Source organism: Periplaneta americana, chromosome 12 (genome assembly GCF_040183065.1).
Source record: "Periplaneta americana isolate PAMFEO1 chromosome 12, P.americana_PAMFEO1_priV1, whole genome shotgun sequence".
NCBI lineage: Eukaryota > Metazoa > Arthropoda > Insecta > Blattodea > Blattidae > Periplaneta > Periplaneta americana.
In genome coordinates this window covers 33,424,674-33,442,191 of record NC_091128.1, presented here as the reverse complement: position 1 = coordinate 33,442,191, position 17,518 = coordinate 33,424,674, and the positions used below count along the sequence as shown (strand labels likewise).

The window sequence follows — 17,518 nt, the reverse complement described above, 5'->3', positions numbered from 1 at the left end:
TCACTATTTTGGTGAAAATCAGACAGATTTTTATAAATTAATTGTAAAACATTAAATATATATATATATATGTATATATATATATATATATATATATATATATATATATATACCATAAACAGTGAGAATATTATAATGTAAGAAATACTCCCTACAAGAGGTACTACTGTAAACACCCGCTATGCACCTGCCAATACGCTTTTGAACCATAAATATATCATTCAGCATGGTTCCAGATCCCCAAAAATAAATGCCATATGAAAGCCTTGACTCGACGTGTGCAAAATAAAAAGATATTAATACATCGTGATTTATTGTCGTCCTCAAAATTCTGATTTTATAACAAATACTGTTAAGTTTAGAAATTAAACTTGAGCAATGGGGTGTCCAAGACAAACAATCGTCAAATGTAACACCCAAAAATTTAGTAGAGGTACATATCAGCCAGAACCCCAAACAGAGGATATGCTACAGCTTAGTGCCTACTAATTTATTGAATCTAAAATTAATTAATAATGTAAAACTTGTATTTACAGTATTTCCAAATACAATACGTGCCAACGTTAAGCCCGACATCCATTGCGCAATTCTCCTTAATGCTAATCCCTTACTATTGCCTGATTGTAAAGTTCGAAACACCGGTATAATTCTAAGAGTAGCTTATTTGCCTACTGACTCGAAGCTGCGCTTTGGCGTGGGTCGGTTCCCGTTTCGGGTGATTACTTCTTCTTTTTTCGAAGTTTTTTTCTCAACCTTAAGGCAAATGTTAGGTAATCTATGGGCGAATCCTCGAACTCATCTCGTCAAATACTTTATCGCTGTCACCAAATCCATCGATGATACTTGTTGTAGCGTCGTTAAATAACTAAAAAATAATCGAGCAGGCTGTATCGGAGACATCCACAAGTTTTATGTGAATACGTCGCCGATAGACTTGCTGTTAAGATAAATATCAGCAGTAACAATCAACATCTCTTCTTTCCAGCTACCCTGAAAACCCGTATACCTTCGCTGTACTGGGACTCTGGGGTAGCTATCTTCTATGCATTGAGAGTAAATTTGTCGGTTGCTATAGTAACCGTCGTGTCTTATTGTTTATTATTACACTGCATATGCCTTGACATTGAAAATTTTCTCTCTTCACTCAAATTTTTCCAATTTTAATTGTCGACTGCTGATTATTACTCAATTGAGATTATAGTTGGTTCGCTACGAATCGTGTGACACGACTAGGAACGTTTTATTGTTTCGCATTCTCGAGTTACACTGCCTCGGCTACCGCGCGACCCACCAATTCGTGCCTCTACTTCCCACTCCCAGCGTATCGCTAAATGACGTCACCGACTGGACACATTGACCCTTCGTCTGTTGTTCGCCGTTTATTTCATGGGAATATATTTTAATGTAGTTTAGAAATTATCGGTTCGACAAAACTGGCCTGAAAATGTGTCGGTCGATTTCCTGGGATATCACCCTAAGTACTGGACTGAACTTACGCTTGTACTCGCGTAAAAAAAAAAAGAAGTAGGCTATGATGAGCGGGTAGGTAAAATTTGTACTGTAGCCTACCATGTATGTCCTGAGATGCAGTTACATAAATATTTAATTCAGTGGAGAACCGTTGTAACAGGCTTGGAAAAAAATACGTACAGAAGAACGGATGGACGAACGAACTCAAAACCCAATTATCTACAAATTTCTCTTCTGTAAAAGATCAAAATTAATTTCTGTAGATCCTCGATGCCTCATATAAAGAGAGATTATAAAACAATCAAGGGTTTATTGATTTTGAACAATGTGAGTAGGCCTACAATGTGGACGCAACCTTTTGAAGTACACATGCTAATGGTCCAGTGGTCTTAATAATTGATCGATTACATTCGCTGAGTTTCCTACGTCACACAGTTCCTCTGAACTAGCGGTTTGCCTTTGACGATGTTCTTGTAAAGGATGTGAGGCCCTTATACATATTTGTTTAGTCCGGTACAGTGCGGAGGTATACGAGGGCTCCAACTAATTCCAAGGATAAAAAATTAATACACAGCATTTAGTTTTATTAGAAAAGGTTCAAAATATCAGTACGCTAAGAGAATAGACTTCAGCTTTCCATCTCAGAGCCTAGTGTTTAAATCCCAGCAACATTAGCACCGAGTATCTGCCGAAATGTAATGTAATAAATAATTCATTCATTCAAGTCAAAATGAAATTTGTCTTGCCAAAGATGATATTAAGGAACCTGTTCTCAGAGTAGGGCCTACTCCCGTTTTCACATCTCTTTAATCTTTTTTTTATTATTATTATCACTTTAGTTATTATACTCTGTTTTATTATACAGAAGGAAACATCTCGCAGTTGAGTTTATATATTAGGGCGAAGAGTACGCTACTTACTGTCGTATACTGTTTGATAGGCTGTTCCTACTAGGGCTTAACGTTCTTTGTTATCGTCTATCAGTGTAGGCCTGTTTGTGATGTAGTTAAATTCAGTTTTTAAAGATGTAATTTACAATTCGATGGTGTTTGGATAAACTGACAAGGAAGACTCACCAAGTGATAATGGATTATTCCCCCATACGTTCCATTTGAAATAAGAAACCTCCCTATAAATTTTTACATTCGGAGACAGTCTAGTTTTCGAGGTATGATTTTTTTCAAAATCTTCAATCCAAAGCTGTAAGATCTAATGCAAACAGTGCTATGGACTAGACGTATGAGACAATAAATCTCATAAAGCTGCATGCCGTACTGTCAAAATCTCCTTAAATTATATAAGTTATGGAAATTACATACCAGATACATAATATTCATAAAAATGACTGTAGAGTAGTCTATGAAGAAATGATAAGCAAATGTAAGCATACCTGAAAGTACTCACTGTACTGATCACACCAGAGTGCTGCATTGGAGTTAAATCGCTCGCTTGAACTCGGTCGAGTGTCGCACCCTCGAGTGAGATACGATCGGTCGTGATACGCTCGTAATAAATAGAAGCACAGTACAAGGTCATCTCACCGACATGTCTTATCTTGTATGGAAGGCGACAGATAAGATACACATGCTTTGCTCACACGGTAAAAATAAGGCGTTTATGACAACCGTTTAATGGAACAGTCAATGGAATGTACCTAAACAGGAACATGAAGTTATAAATAAAATAGTATGAAAATCTTCGATATACAGTTATTATTATATACTGCGACAATGTAGAAACGTTTTACAAAATATTATTATATAGCAGTAAATTAATAACAATATTAGTACAGAGATAACGTTACAGAAAATATAATAAAACGAATAATCATGCTGCAGAACTGTTACAGACGCAAAGATTGATACACTATTATTAGAGGTTATTATTATTATTATTATTATTATTATTATTATTATTATTATTATTATTAGAAAACTTGATACAGTTCTTGCATTATCGCGATTGTTCATTCATTTATTTTATTCCATAGATCTTACATGAGCAATGAAGTTTTAAGATGTGGAACAAGTCAAAATTTTACAATATTACAATTACAATTTTTACAAATTTTTATAGTTCTACAATTTAGTAATTTTCTACAATTTTTACAATTTTGTGCAATTTTTTACAATATTTTGGCGAGATGTAGTGAGATGAGGTAAGGTCCGAGGATTCGCCAAAATATTACACGGCATTTGCCTTTTGGTTGGGGAAACCTCGGAAAAACCCAACCAGGTAATCAAATCAAAGGGGGGTAATCAAATCAAAGGGGTTGATGCCAAGGATTCGCCATAGACTCGCCATAGACTATCCGGCTTCTGTCCCACGGCTGTGGAAAACCACGGAAGAAACCAAAGACCAAAGGGGGATCCAACCCAAGCCCGAACGCAGCTCCGGATCAGCAGCCCAGCGAGTCTGCCGACTGAGCTACATCGATGGCTCTACTAAAAGTATACAATACATAGCCAATCAGATTATTAAATTTACAAACGCAAACGAACATTCATCAGTTGAGCTATATGTATAATACAAAACAAATAAGTTAATCAAATTTAAGGCATGAACAATTCAACCAGTTGTGATATACAGAAATTGATAATACATATCATGCAAACTACTTCAAATTACAAACACAAAGTAATAATTTTAAAAGTATATACAATTCATCAGCCAAATATACAAACATATACAATCAAATTAGTTCAATTTACAAACTTATTTTCGTTAAGCTATACAAAATTGTACAATTCATATGAAGCACATTAATTCAATTTATAAGCTTAAACAATTCATCAGTTGACCTATACAGTATACTATTCAATTTACAGCACATACAATTCATCAGTTATGCTAAACAAAAATATACAATGCATAGTAAACAGATTAAGTCAATATAAAAATTAATTTTAGTTGAGCTATATAAAATTGTACATGTCATTTAAGTAGAATAATTCAGTTCACAAGCATAAACAATTCATCAGTTGTGTAGAAGGTATGAGTATGCAGAAATTTGGTTAATTATTTTCTGAACTTTTCTCGTGGTTCTTCAAATCTTTAAGATAATTAGGCAGTGAATTGAAGACTGTTATAAAAGAATAGCGGACTCCTTTTTTTAAAACAGCTTAGACTAACAGAGGGTAGATGAAGATCTGATTTATGTCTTGTATTAAATTGACGAATGTCTTGATTAGTACTGAATTTATCTTGGTTCTTAATATACAGCATCATTAGGGAAAGAATGTATTCACAAGGTAAGATCAAGATTTCTAAGTTTCGGAAAATATTTTTACATGATGTTCTTTTATGCACACCGGCCATTATTCTTATAGCTTTCTTTTGTAAAACAAAAACGTGTTTAGCTTCAGACGAGTTACCCCAGAATATTAATCCATACTTCATTACAGAGTGAAAATATGCAAAGTATGACATTTTAAGTAAGTTTATATCACCAATAGTAGATAAGGATCTTAATGCATAACAGGCAGAGCTCAATTTACGAGTAATACATTCTATATGCGTTTTCCAGTTCAAGTGATTATCCAATTCTAAACCAAGAAACTTTGTGCTTATATAGGCCTATTCTTTGAGATGAGTTCCATTTAATCGAATACTGTAGGAAACCTGAGCACTATTGTGTGTACTAAATTTGACTGCACTGGTTTTATCAACATTAAGTGCTAGTTTATTTGCATGGAACCATTCATTCATTAGATTCAGCACTGTATTAGAAGTGTTTATAAAATGATCGTATTGTTTGCTTGAAATAATTACACTTGTATCATCTGCAAATAAAATTACATGAGATAAATTGTTTATGGTCAAGGCTAATATCATTAATATAAACTAGAAACAGCAATGGACCTAAATTGATCCCTGCGGAACACCATGTTTAATATTTCTAAATTCTGAATAAGTACTTTATGACTATTTGGTACATTTATTTCTACTTTTTGTTTTCTATTTGATAAGTACGATGTAAACCAACCCAACGTCTCATCTTTAATGCCATAAAACTTCCATTTTTTTACTAATATACTATGGTCTACACAATCAAATGTTTTAGACAAGTCACAAAAAATCCCACCTACATGTAGTTTCGAATTTAATGAATTTAGTATTTCATCCACCAAACTAAAAGCAGCATTTTCTGTCGATTTTTGTTTTCTAAATCCAAACTGTTCTAAAACTAATATATTGTTGGACTCCAGGTAATGATATAATCTATTATACATAACTTTCTCAAACACTTTTGAGAATGTTGTTAATAATGATATGGGTCTATAATTAGCAATGGTGCATTTATCTCCCTTTTTGTATATTGGTTTTACTATTGAATATTTGAGTCTTTCTGGAAAAATACCACATTGCATTGACAAATTGCATAGATAGTTTAACGGAGGGGATATTATTTCAGAACAAGCTTTCAGAACTTTACTTGGAATTTCATCATATCCAGAGGAATTTTTTGTTTTTCGTTGTCTTATCACATTCATGATTTCTGCTGCGGTAATGGGAATGCATTTGAGACCTAAAAACTCAGTGTTAAATGCATCAGTTAGGTAATCAATTGCAGCATCTTCTGCACAATCTTGAATGTTTAAGTTCTGAATAATATTTATGTAGAAGTCTTTAAAATGATTTGCAATTGATTTTGGGTTATCTATTTTACTATCATTGATTTTAATGCAAGTAATATTTTCATTCTTTGAATATCGATTAGTTTCATTTCTAATAATATCCCAAATAGTTTTAATCTTATTATATGAATTTTGTATTTTTTTCATTCAGATACATTTTCTTTGCATCTTTTATAACTTTTATCAAAGTTTTGCAGTAATTCTTGTAGTAATTAAGAACATGAGGTTCATCATTATTCCTACTCATTACATATAGATTCCTTTTTGTAATACATGATATTTTAATTCCCTGAGTTATCCACATGTTTTTACTTTTACACTTTTTCATCACCTTGACTGGAAAACATTCATTGAAATAATTCGTAAATGTAGTGAAAAATGCATTACGTTTAGTATTAATATCAATGGTATTGGTACTATATACATTTTCACAAGATTCATTTTGTAGACATGCATTTAAATGATGAAGAGTTTCATCATTTATAATCCTTTTTTTGATTTTTACATTAACACTTTGGAATTTTTCACTCATATTGAAAACACTTAGAATTTGTGCATCGTGATCAGACAGGCCATTGACTAATGGTACTGTTGAATAGGAATTCAATCTACTTTATCTATAAATATATTATCAATGGTTGTATTACTTCCAGCTTGTATTCCGATTGGAAAACTTACTGTGTGACTAAGATTATAAGTTTCAAGAAGTGAGTTTAATTTTCTTTTACTGTACGTGAGTTTTCTGATAGGTAATCTATGTTCTGATAGGTAATCTGTGTTCTCCGTTTATAATAATTACATTTACATCCAATAACATCTATCAGATGTGGCAAAAACAAAATCACTCCTGTGTTGGAGAGAAAAAAAAACATTTACCTACAACATTTATATTACATTTTAAAGCAAGTTTTGTAGTTGTACTATGGAGAGGTTAGTTAATACTGCAAAGTTTTGAAATGATAAACATCTATGATGTTACTACACAGTTCATCACTGTAACAAGAACGAATGTCTAACGCTCGGCTTATACCGTTCGAGAATTGATCGCTCGTGACAATTTTACTCATCATGCATGTGCGCTACCTATCGGATTATGCTATGAACTACTTGGCGCTCGAGCGATAACGTCCGATGCAGACCTCTGGATCACACAGTAGTAGAAATGGTATAAAATGCTCGAAACACAGTGGAACTTTGCACCACGAACATTTCAGAAAAAAAAAAAAAAAAAAGTTTCTCACAGTCAGCTTTAGAGCATTTCTGTACATCAACGTGAAAACAGAATTCTACAGGAGTGACGAACTTAATCAGGTATCCGGCTTTATGCCAGTCATATTTAAACATATTTACATTATCTTGGAGATGAAAGCTGATTATGTGTGAAGGACTGCAATTTTACCATATTATCTCTCTGTTGTAATATAATAGGCTATCCGTGCCAAGTAACAAAACACTATCAGAAAACTTCCTAATGTAATTTTTACAAGGCCTAAAATCATAAACGTCAAAAGACAACAATCGGAGCTGTGTGCTTTGGAATATTGTTAACACTTCCACCGTTTTACCTTCTGGAGTTATTCCTCTATAGTCTGTCTACCTCGATAACTGGGCCACGAGTCTATTAAAAGAATACTATGATCACTGACAGACGGAGAGTATACTTCTTGAAACAACTTGGTGAGTTGAGTTTTCATAAGCTTCCCCAATTTTGAGGGCAACGCATTATAAACATTTGGGGCCTTAAAATTTTTCTTCTTTACGATAGCAGTGGAAATATGAGATTAATATGAGTATCAAGCGAAAATTTTGACAAATCATATCTCGAAGACTAGGCCTTCTCCGGATGTAGAAATTTATAAGGAGGTTTCTAATTTCAAATGAAACGTAAGGGGGAAAAATCGTTGTGAAAATCCATTATCACTTGGTGAGTTTTCCTTGTGAGTTAAGCTATACAAATGAGTTTTAAGATAAATTAAAATTAAATCTTCGACTCTTAATACAAATAATTTTATACACAAGTAAACACATCAAATGCCAGTATAGTTTTGTTTTTACTCACCCACTTGTAGAATTTATCTTGTGAATTCACCTGTAGAACAAAACTCCATTTGCACAAAAATGACAACTCATCTTAGCAAAAACTATCGGATTACTTTTCTTACAAGATAATTAGGCCTAATATTGTGATTGGTGTGTTGGAGTTGGTGTGCTCAGTAATTACTTTGTATCGGAGTGGTGGTAAAAGACAGCACATACTCTGATACTAAGGAAGTCATGTGTCGTGTTGATATATTTGAAGAGTTCGCGGGAAAAACTATGAATGTCACAGTTTTGTTAAGGTTGATGTCATTATCTAATTCAATAGATCACTACGAAATTTAATGTTGTTCTTATGAAAAAGAGTAAAAAGGAGAATTATCACCACGAATACAGTAATCCTTTCCTTTGTTTCCTATAGAAACAGCACTACATCTTGCAGTTATAGACTCAATTAGATCATTATCTAATCCTTAAGAGAAATGTGACATTCATCGTTTTTCCCGCGAACTCTTCATATATTTTATTTTATGCTCGACCATGCCGAAATGTAGTAATTATACACCTGGTAGCAGTCCTTTAATGCATGTCATTAAAGTACACCTATTCATTAAAGTACAGGTGTTCAGCCAATGACAAGTCAGCTTTGTACCATTATAAAACCTCACCCAATGACAAGTCAGCTTTGTACCGTTATAAAACCGCAAGTATCGATTATTCTCGGATATGCAATCGAAAGAGAATTAGCGAAAAGTCACGGAGGCTGGAAATCCAATACTGTCGCAGAAGGTTATGTTCTGTTACTATAATAATTAGCGTCAATTGTAAATAATATTCAAATAAATTCAATTTGTCATCTCGTTTTTCAATATCTAATTTAATTTCAATGTTATATCAAAGTTAATATTTAATTTACTCTGTAGGTTCTTATAGGCTATCAAGGTCAATGTGGACATCTGTTCCTCGGAAAAAATCAATACTTTCGCGTCTGCGCACATCTCACAATTTACGAGGTATTGCTCAAGGTCAGTTAGATACAAATAAAATGAATAATTTCAAGTTAGAAATATGATCGAGCATAAAAAGTCGTATGAAACTCGCCTATAATGGTAATTAAGGAGCTCGTATGAAAATTATGAAACGAGCTTGCGCTCGTTTCATAAACATCCATTCTCGCTTCTTAATTACTATCATTATAGGCTCGTTGCATAATGTACTATTATTGGGTTATTTTACGACGCTGTATCAACATCTCAGGTTATTTAGCGTCTGATTGAAATGAAGGTGATAATGCCGGTGAAATGAGTCCGGGGTCCAGCACCGAAAGTTACCCAGCATTTGCTCGTATTGGGTTGAGGGAAAACCCCGGAGAAAAAACCTCAATTAGGTAATTTGTCCCGACAGGGATTCGAACCCGGGCCACTTGGTTTCGTGGCCAGACGCGCTGACCGTTACTCCACAGGTGTGGACTATACATTTCCAGAGCAATGCAGCAAGGAATGGATGACAATCATTTACTGTTGGTTATGTGTTTGACGGAAAATTTAAAGCGACGTTTGTGTCTAAAATATCGATATATAATTTCATGAAAGAAAATGAATCGGGAGAAGAGCGTATTTGCAACTTTCTTGATACAACGTTGGACACAATTGAACGCGTCGATGTTGAAAGGGCATATTTCCATGAAATCATATTTGTGGAAAAACACAAAAAAACATATTCACATCTAAACCAAGAGACAAATTTATAAGATCTCAGGTGGGTTACATAGAACTGTTTAAGAGACAAGGACTTCATCAAATAATCTTTCATTAAGTCTACTGTATTAAGAGTAATCATATTCCAAAATCTACTAAATTCAGTGGCGTATACTGGTTAAAGGGTTTGGGCTACCGCTGACCCAATTATTACACAAAATATATCTAACAATTACTTTAATTTTAATTACTATGGTAAAGCTAATAATACAAAATTATTACATTATGTTATATTATAAACTTTTTCTTTTGTAATTTCCTTGGGCTACCGCCGGTAGCCCCGGTAGCCCGCAAAATACGCCCCTGACTAAATTATGCCCTTTTAACAAAAAATGAAATCAAAGAACTAAAAACAACATAGAATACAACATCTGTGTTTCAAACTCTTAACTATTTATTACTAATAATGTTTATATGATTTCTTGTAGCTCTCCTTCCTAGTTTACTGTCCCTCCTGGTTCCATATCCTCTCCTGGCTATTCTACATTGATTTATGGACACAGGCCATTCCCTAAACTCTTCATAGAAAGTCTTATGTTGTTTGGAACATACTGGATAGCCTTGGCAATGTCCTCAAGCTTTGCCTTAGCTATTGGTATTCTGTTTTAAATGCAGGATTAGGAAAGGGTACGGCCTAAACGAACTGCCTTGATGTTTGCCTCAGGGGTGAACGTCTGTTGCACTACCCCTTTGATATGCGTGGAAGCTATGCTTACTCCATGGTTATCTGAATTCTAGTGAAATTGATACAGGCTGCTTATTCCAAAAATCAACCTTCCTCCCTTCGGTTTGTTTGCAGTTTCTTGGGATAGGAGCATTTCTTGTAAAGTGAAGGACACCAGTTTTTGAAATGTAACACAATCTCAGGTGTTTCCAGTTCAACACAGGTGAACTTCCGTCATGAGCTGCTTGTTATGATCAATTCAGTTAATCGGTGAATAGTGTAAATCCTATCATGCATCCGTATGTTCCTGTTGATTATTGTAAAATCCGTATCGCATGGTATAAAACTGTGTCCACGAACTGGAAGCTGTGTTATATAGAGGGTTGTTTCCGATCTCTGGAAACGAATGACGTCATATAGGTAGGAGTCACACGACAGCTGCGGTGAGAGGTGACAGACTAATAGTGAGCGATTTTATAATGAAAGTGCACGATGTCTCACAGCAATAATGGTGAAGAATATCGAGCCTTTTTGGAAGGGGTACATTGCGACCTTTTCCAATGCCAAGTACAGTTTAGTGAAAATGAAAGAAGCCTGCAAAAAACGTGGTTTCGTTATTTCCAAGAAAGGCATCTTCTGTGTACATAATAAGACCGTTAAGATCGGATGGGAGAATTTTGAGCGAATTTTTCTCCTCAAATATTAATTGTCAATATTACAGATATTATTCCGTAGGACAAATTAATAAAATCTTTAATATTCTCATAGCTAGCAGTGCATATGTCTGTACAGGTTACTGTGCATTTAACTGCGGAATCACGGTCAAATAAGCCACTCAGCTGAGTGCGCTCCTAGTATAATGGCAATTGACACTGGACATATCCGTCAACATATATGCCTAACTTGGTGTCAGGCCATAAAGGGAAACAGTAAAGGAGGAGAGTTCGGTCCGGTGCTGTGGATTGAATTCGGCGTAGCTCAGTGGTCAGAGCGCTTGATATGTAGAAGCAAGGGCCCGGGTTCGATCTCCGGCGCCAGAGCGAATTTTTCTCCTCAATATTAATTACTGATAATTGTTGGGTAAGGAAATATTATTCCTATTCCGAGGCTTATTGTAGGGATTCGTAACAAGCTGTTTTTTTACGGTGATGGGTTGTTAGCCCTTCGCCCAACCCCCAAGCTGGAGAATATTGTACGAAATGGAAATATAAAAATTGGAGATTTATCCTTCGAAGGGGTGGAAAAATTCAAATATCTTGCAGCAACAGTAACAAATATAAATGACACTCGGGAGGAAATTAAACGCAGAATAAATATGGGAAATGCGTGTTATTATTCGGTTGAGAAGCTTTTATCATCTAGTCTGATGTCCAAAAATCTAAAAGTTAGAATTTATAAAACAGTTATATTACCGGTTGTTCTGTATGGTTGTGAAACTTGGACTCTCACTCTGAGAGAGGAACGTAGGTTACGGATATTTGAGAATAAGGTGCTTAGGAAAATATTTGGGGCTAAGAGGGATGAAGTTACAGGAGAATGGAGAAAGTTACACAACACAGAACTGCACGCATTGTATTCTGCACCTGACATAATTAGGAACATTAAATCCAGACGTTTGAGATGCGCAGGACATGTAGCACGTATGGGCGAACCCAGAAATGCATATAGAGTGTTAGTTGGGAGACCGGAGGGAAAAAGATCTTTGGGGAGGCCGAGACGTAGATGGGAGGATAATATTAAAATGGATTTCAGGGAGGTAGGATATGATGATAGAGACTGGATTAATCTTGCTCAGGATAGGGACCGATGGGGGGCTTATGTGAGGCCGGCAATGAACCTTCGGGTTCCTTAAAAGCCATTTGTATGTAAGTAAGTAAGAAAATATTATTCCACTTTCATCGTACCTGATTTTCTGAGAAATTGATTTAATTCATGTACTTATTTTTGTTATATTTTGTAGCTGTAATGTTATTTATAGAGTGTGCAACCAAAGATGTCATTTGCTTTAGGCCTACTTGCTAATTTATGAGCTGTCAAAGTAGGTATTCTTGTGTACAAGATAATATTTTGTTGCCTAATTAAGCCTGCATTTATTCATGTGAAGTGTAATATTTGGTTCTACGTATAGTTCTTGCATATTCAACAGTTCTTTTTAAGAATTTAATTTCTCTAACCACAAATCTATTTTATTCAGAACTCCGTATAGTCGAGACTTCGTTGTTTGAGGAAAGGGAAATAGAATAATAGATTAAAACAAGGCTCAAAGTTACAAATGAAGGAGTACAAATAGAGATACAGGAACGGAAGAAAGGAATAAAGCAGAATGCAAGAGAATGGCGAAGGATCTGAAGCAAGATAGGTATTCATCTGTTCATTATGAGAGGAAAATGTTTCTTTAATGCTCCATTACAACTGAGAAACAAATAAGCAAATGGTTCTCACGAACTGCGCAACCACAATTGAAATAACAAACAAAACACAGCTGCAAGTGAAATTAGACATCCAGTTCCTTCTTTATACATGCGATGCTGGTAGAACTCGAGGGGAGAGAAAATCCCATTACATTGGACTCAGCACAATTTCGTCACTATGCAAATGTGGATATCTACTGGGTGTTCATTTCAAAGTGTGTCATGACGTCACTGTTGTTGAGTCACCGATTTGAAGCGAGTTTCAGGTTATATGTCAGAGAAGTTGCCTATTATTCAAGGCGTTCAATTTGAACTTGAGAATGTGTACGGTATAACTTGAACGTCGTAGCAACAGATGGCGGTCTGTACGGTCTGTGTGCTACCATAACCTCTTTCGAACTGTGTTTTGCGCGGGCAAGTTGTACGCAGGGTATTTGTTATCATCGGTTGCGTACGGCATCATTCCACAACACAAATCAAATGCTCCGTGTCCATGTTGACCGTCGAGTTAATGTCAACAAATACGTAAGTAATCGTCTTAACCCTCTCCCCATATCCCGACAGTATATGTTTCCAAACAGTTCACATTCCTGCCACTACCGGCGTTACCGTACGTATCGGTACGTACTCTTCAGAATGAACGCCGTACTTGCTAGGAAACTTCTCTGGCTCATAGGTAATACGCCTCTGCGGAAGTGTAGGAAGATTGAATTCTCTAGGCTCATCGGCTAGCCACATGACGGCATACAGCGAGCCATGACACACTTTGAACTGAACACGTCCCACCCAAAACACAAAAAGATTTAAACTACATGTAGTTTCTACTGCTACTATTATCACTATTACTAGAACTGCTACTTCGATTGCTACTCAATGCTACTACTATTGCCAGACCTGTTAGTTTCTGTTCCTACTCATAATGCTGAAAGTTTTTATCATCACTTCGACCACTACCATTTCTTCTGCTGTTACAAGTGCTAATATTTAAATAGGAGTAATAGTAGTATTTTATTTAACGATGCTTTGCCCTACGGAAATTAGTAAGCGTCGAAATTTAATATGGGCGAGAAATGACTGAGAAATTTTTCCTGGAGCCCACTAACGTGCAAAGGGTTCTTTCACGAGTCACAAATTTAAGACTTGGGCTTCTCAGCTTTAGGCCTACTTCCCTACAGAAGGAACCCTTCCTGACAATTTTATCGCTCTTTAAAATCTATCGCCCTCGGCGTAGTTTTAACCTCAAATCCATCTGCTAGCACAGAGGTTCCCAATCTTATTCTTCTGACGCCCCCTTTCGAGATATGGCAACTCATCACGCCCCCTACCAATTTTAGAAATCTTGAAGGGAAGAATGTATGCAAACTAAGACAATATGACGTACACAACATATTCAAATAAAACACATTTTTAACAAATACAACCTATATTAACTAGTCATTAGTGAAAGCAATTATTAAGTTCATGAACTAGTAAAATGAATGAGTAATTAAATCACCTGTATGTCAGTGAGATGGTTGACACTGTATTGACTTGATTAGACCTTGTATGTTTGGGTTCAAATTTTACAATGCACAACGAAGATTACTTTCGACATCTAGCCGACAACATTGTTTTGATTTTATTACAGTCAAATTCCAGAAGCCTGATTCACATAAAAATGTGGACAAAAATGGCACTATTGTGATCGCAACTTCGACTATTTGAGAATACAATGGAAGATTATTTATCCAAAACTCCCCAACACCTGAAATTTCAAAATTGTCTTTTACCTTTGAATCGCACTTCAATTCTATGGCTTCTTGCAAATTTTCTGGCAGTATATCAATGCCAATTGCAAACGGGTCTTGTTCACACCCAGGACCAATCATCAGATGAAATATGAAGGAAGTAGAGGTACAATTCTTCTACCAGGAAACCCAAATGTGACTGAAATTGCGCCTTAAGTACATTCCGATCACATTCCTTGTTAGGCAGAATTTCATTAAGGCAGTGAAAGGATGAAAGGTTATTGGATTGAACTTGTCGTTTCCATAATTGTATTTTTTTTCCAGAAAGGCTCTGATGGCATCATAAGCCGACATAATATTGTTGATTTTGCCTTGAAGTTTCAAGTTCAAGGTATTCGAAATTACAAAAAAAAAAAAAAAAAAAAAAAAATCGGAAAGATAAGCCAAAGAAACGACAAAAGTGTCGTTAGTAAATGAATCATACAGTTCATTTTTTTCTTCATTTTTTTCTGTACTCATGAGAAATATTTTTACTTCAGACTTCAACTTATACAACCGAATTTAAGAGACATAGGCCTATTCGTCCTATAAGGAGCAGTCGGAGTCTAAAATCTTTTAAGTACACTCTACTTAGAAATGTTTTTAATGAACAGAACTAGACTCTTGCGGAAGTTTCTAAATAGTCTTAAATGACCAAGTTGTTATTTTTTTCTCCTCTCTCTTCTTCTTCTTTTTTATTCTCTTTTCTTTTTTTATCATCTTGATATATTACTTAATCATTTGTGTTTGTATGCTATTTAGTACGATTTTGCTAATCAACATTTCATGTCTTGTAACCCATATGTACTCTCCTATTAGTATATTAACTGTATAATATATCTCAAGTGAATTAATCGTCGAATTTATCTCGGGCATTTTAGGTCTTATAAATTGTGTGTGTGTGTGTGTGTGTGTGTGTGTGTGTGTGTGTGTGTGTGTGTGTGTGTGTGTGTGTGTGTGTGTGTGTGTGTGTGTGTGTGTGTGTATTCCCCTTATGTTAAGTAATTGATTTTGATTATGTGTAATTTTCTACTTTATTTTATATATTATGTAACCGATCTTGACTATTTGTAATTTTATATTATGTAACTGATCTTGTCTATAGTAATTTTCTACTATATTTTATGTAATTTCTAAGGTATTTTCTTTTGTGTTGTTTTGTAATCTAATTTTGTATTTCATGTATATTATTGAAACCTGGTTGAGTGGAAGAGAAGGCCTCATGGCCTTAACTCTGCCAGGCAAAATAAACCTACTACTACTACTATAAGTTAACATATAAATAAAATAAGTATAGAGATCTTTCAAATAACTGTCTTGTTTACCCTAAGGAGTAATACAAATAAATTACATTAGGTAATATATACAATTCAAAAACATGTCAAGCGCTTTCCCCAAATTAATGGCATCATCAGGTCAAAAGACATTTATGATAGTGATACTGTGAGCATGAAGACAAGAATAATATTGCAAACAATGAGATTTGATAAAATGCATAGCAGGTATAATTGTAAATATAAAGATGATGGGCTAAAACATGTTAGGGCCTACATAAAAAGACTGCACGAAAATAATGAACTAATAAACACTTAAAAGCGTACAAAAATAGTGATTCAATAATGGTTGAAGTAATTCATAATAGTACAGAGTCCAAAATATAAAAAAATGCCATAAGCAAACATTACATGGAACACTTGAAGAATATAATATATATCGGAATATTTTCTGCGACTCTCCTGGCTCCGCTTGCAAGATCGACGTTTAGTACATTCTCTTTGCCTGCTATATCGAATTATATATGATTCCACACCAAACTACCTTGCCTCTCGGTTTACTCTCCTAGCTTCACATCATAATCGAAATACACGTTCACAGCACAATCTGTTGCTATCAATACCACGTCATCAGACATCTCTGTACTCAAGTTCTTTCTCAATAGCCATGACCCGCTCATGGAATTCGCTGCCGCTGGAAATCAGTGGTAGTCTTAGTCTTCAGTTGTTTAAAATTAGGTTTAGAAATATCTTAAATGCACAGAATTAATTTTTTTAAGTATAATAATACTAATAATAAAAGTAATAATAATAATAATAATAATAATAATAATAATAATAATAATAATTATTATTATTATTATTATTATTATTATTATTGTTGTTGTTTTAAAGTCATTACTTTATTTTTCCATTAACACTAATATCTAGGTAATTGTCATTGTCTCAATGTAACCCGTGCTGTGCTGATCATACTAATTGTAGGCCTACTATTACTTTAGTTATGAGATTATATTCATATGTATTAATTTTTTCTTTAGTTAATACTTGTGTACTAGAATGCATTTTCCTGTTTGTGATTATGTATTCAATCTCTCTTTATTTTATTATATTTATTTATTATTATTATTATTATTATTATTATTTTAAAGTTAATACTGATTATGTATATGCATTTAATCTCTGTTTTTTATTTTATAATAATAATTATTATTATTACTATTATTATTATTATTATTATTATTATTATTATTATTATTATTATTATTATTATTATTATTATTATTATTTATAACGAACGATAACAGAATACAAATGATGACTTGAATATTGTTTATATCTCTAAAGAACGATAACAGAATTAAAAAATTATAACTTGAGTATTATTTATATCGCTAAAAGCACGATAACAAAATATAAATAACTTGATATAGATAAAGAACGATAACAGAATATAAATGATAATTTGAATATTATTTATATCCCTAAAGAACGTTTAAAAA

The 17,518-nt window shown here is 34.2% G+C and overlaps 1 protein-coding gene across 2 annotated transcripts in view; it reads left to right on the top strand.

Annotated features, from left to right (window-relative positions):
* LOC138710222 (synaptotagmin-10-like) overlaps window positions 1-17,518 on the top strand; it is a 605,974-nt gene that overhangs the window by 185,193 nt on the left and 403,263 nt on the right. The window lies entirely within an intron of this gene.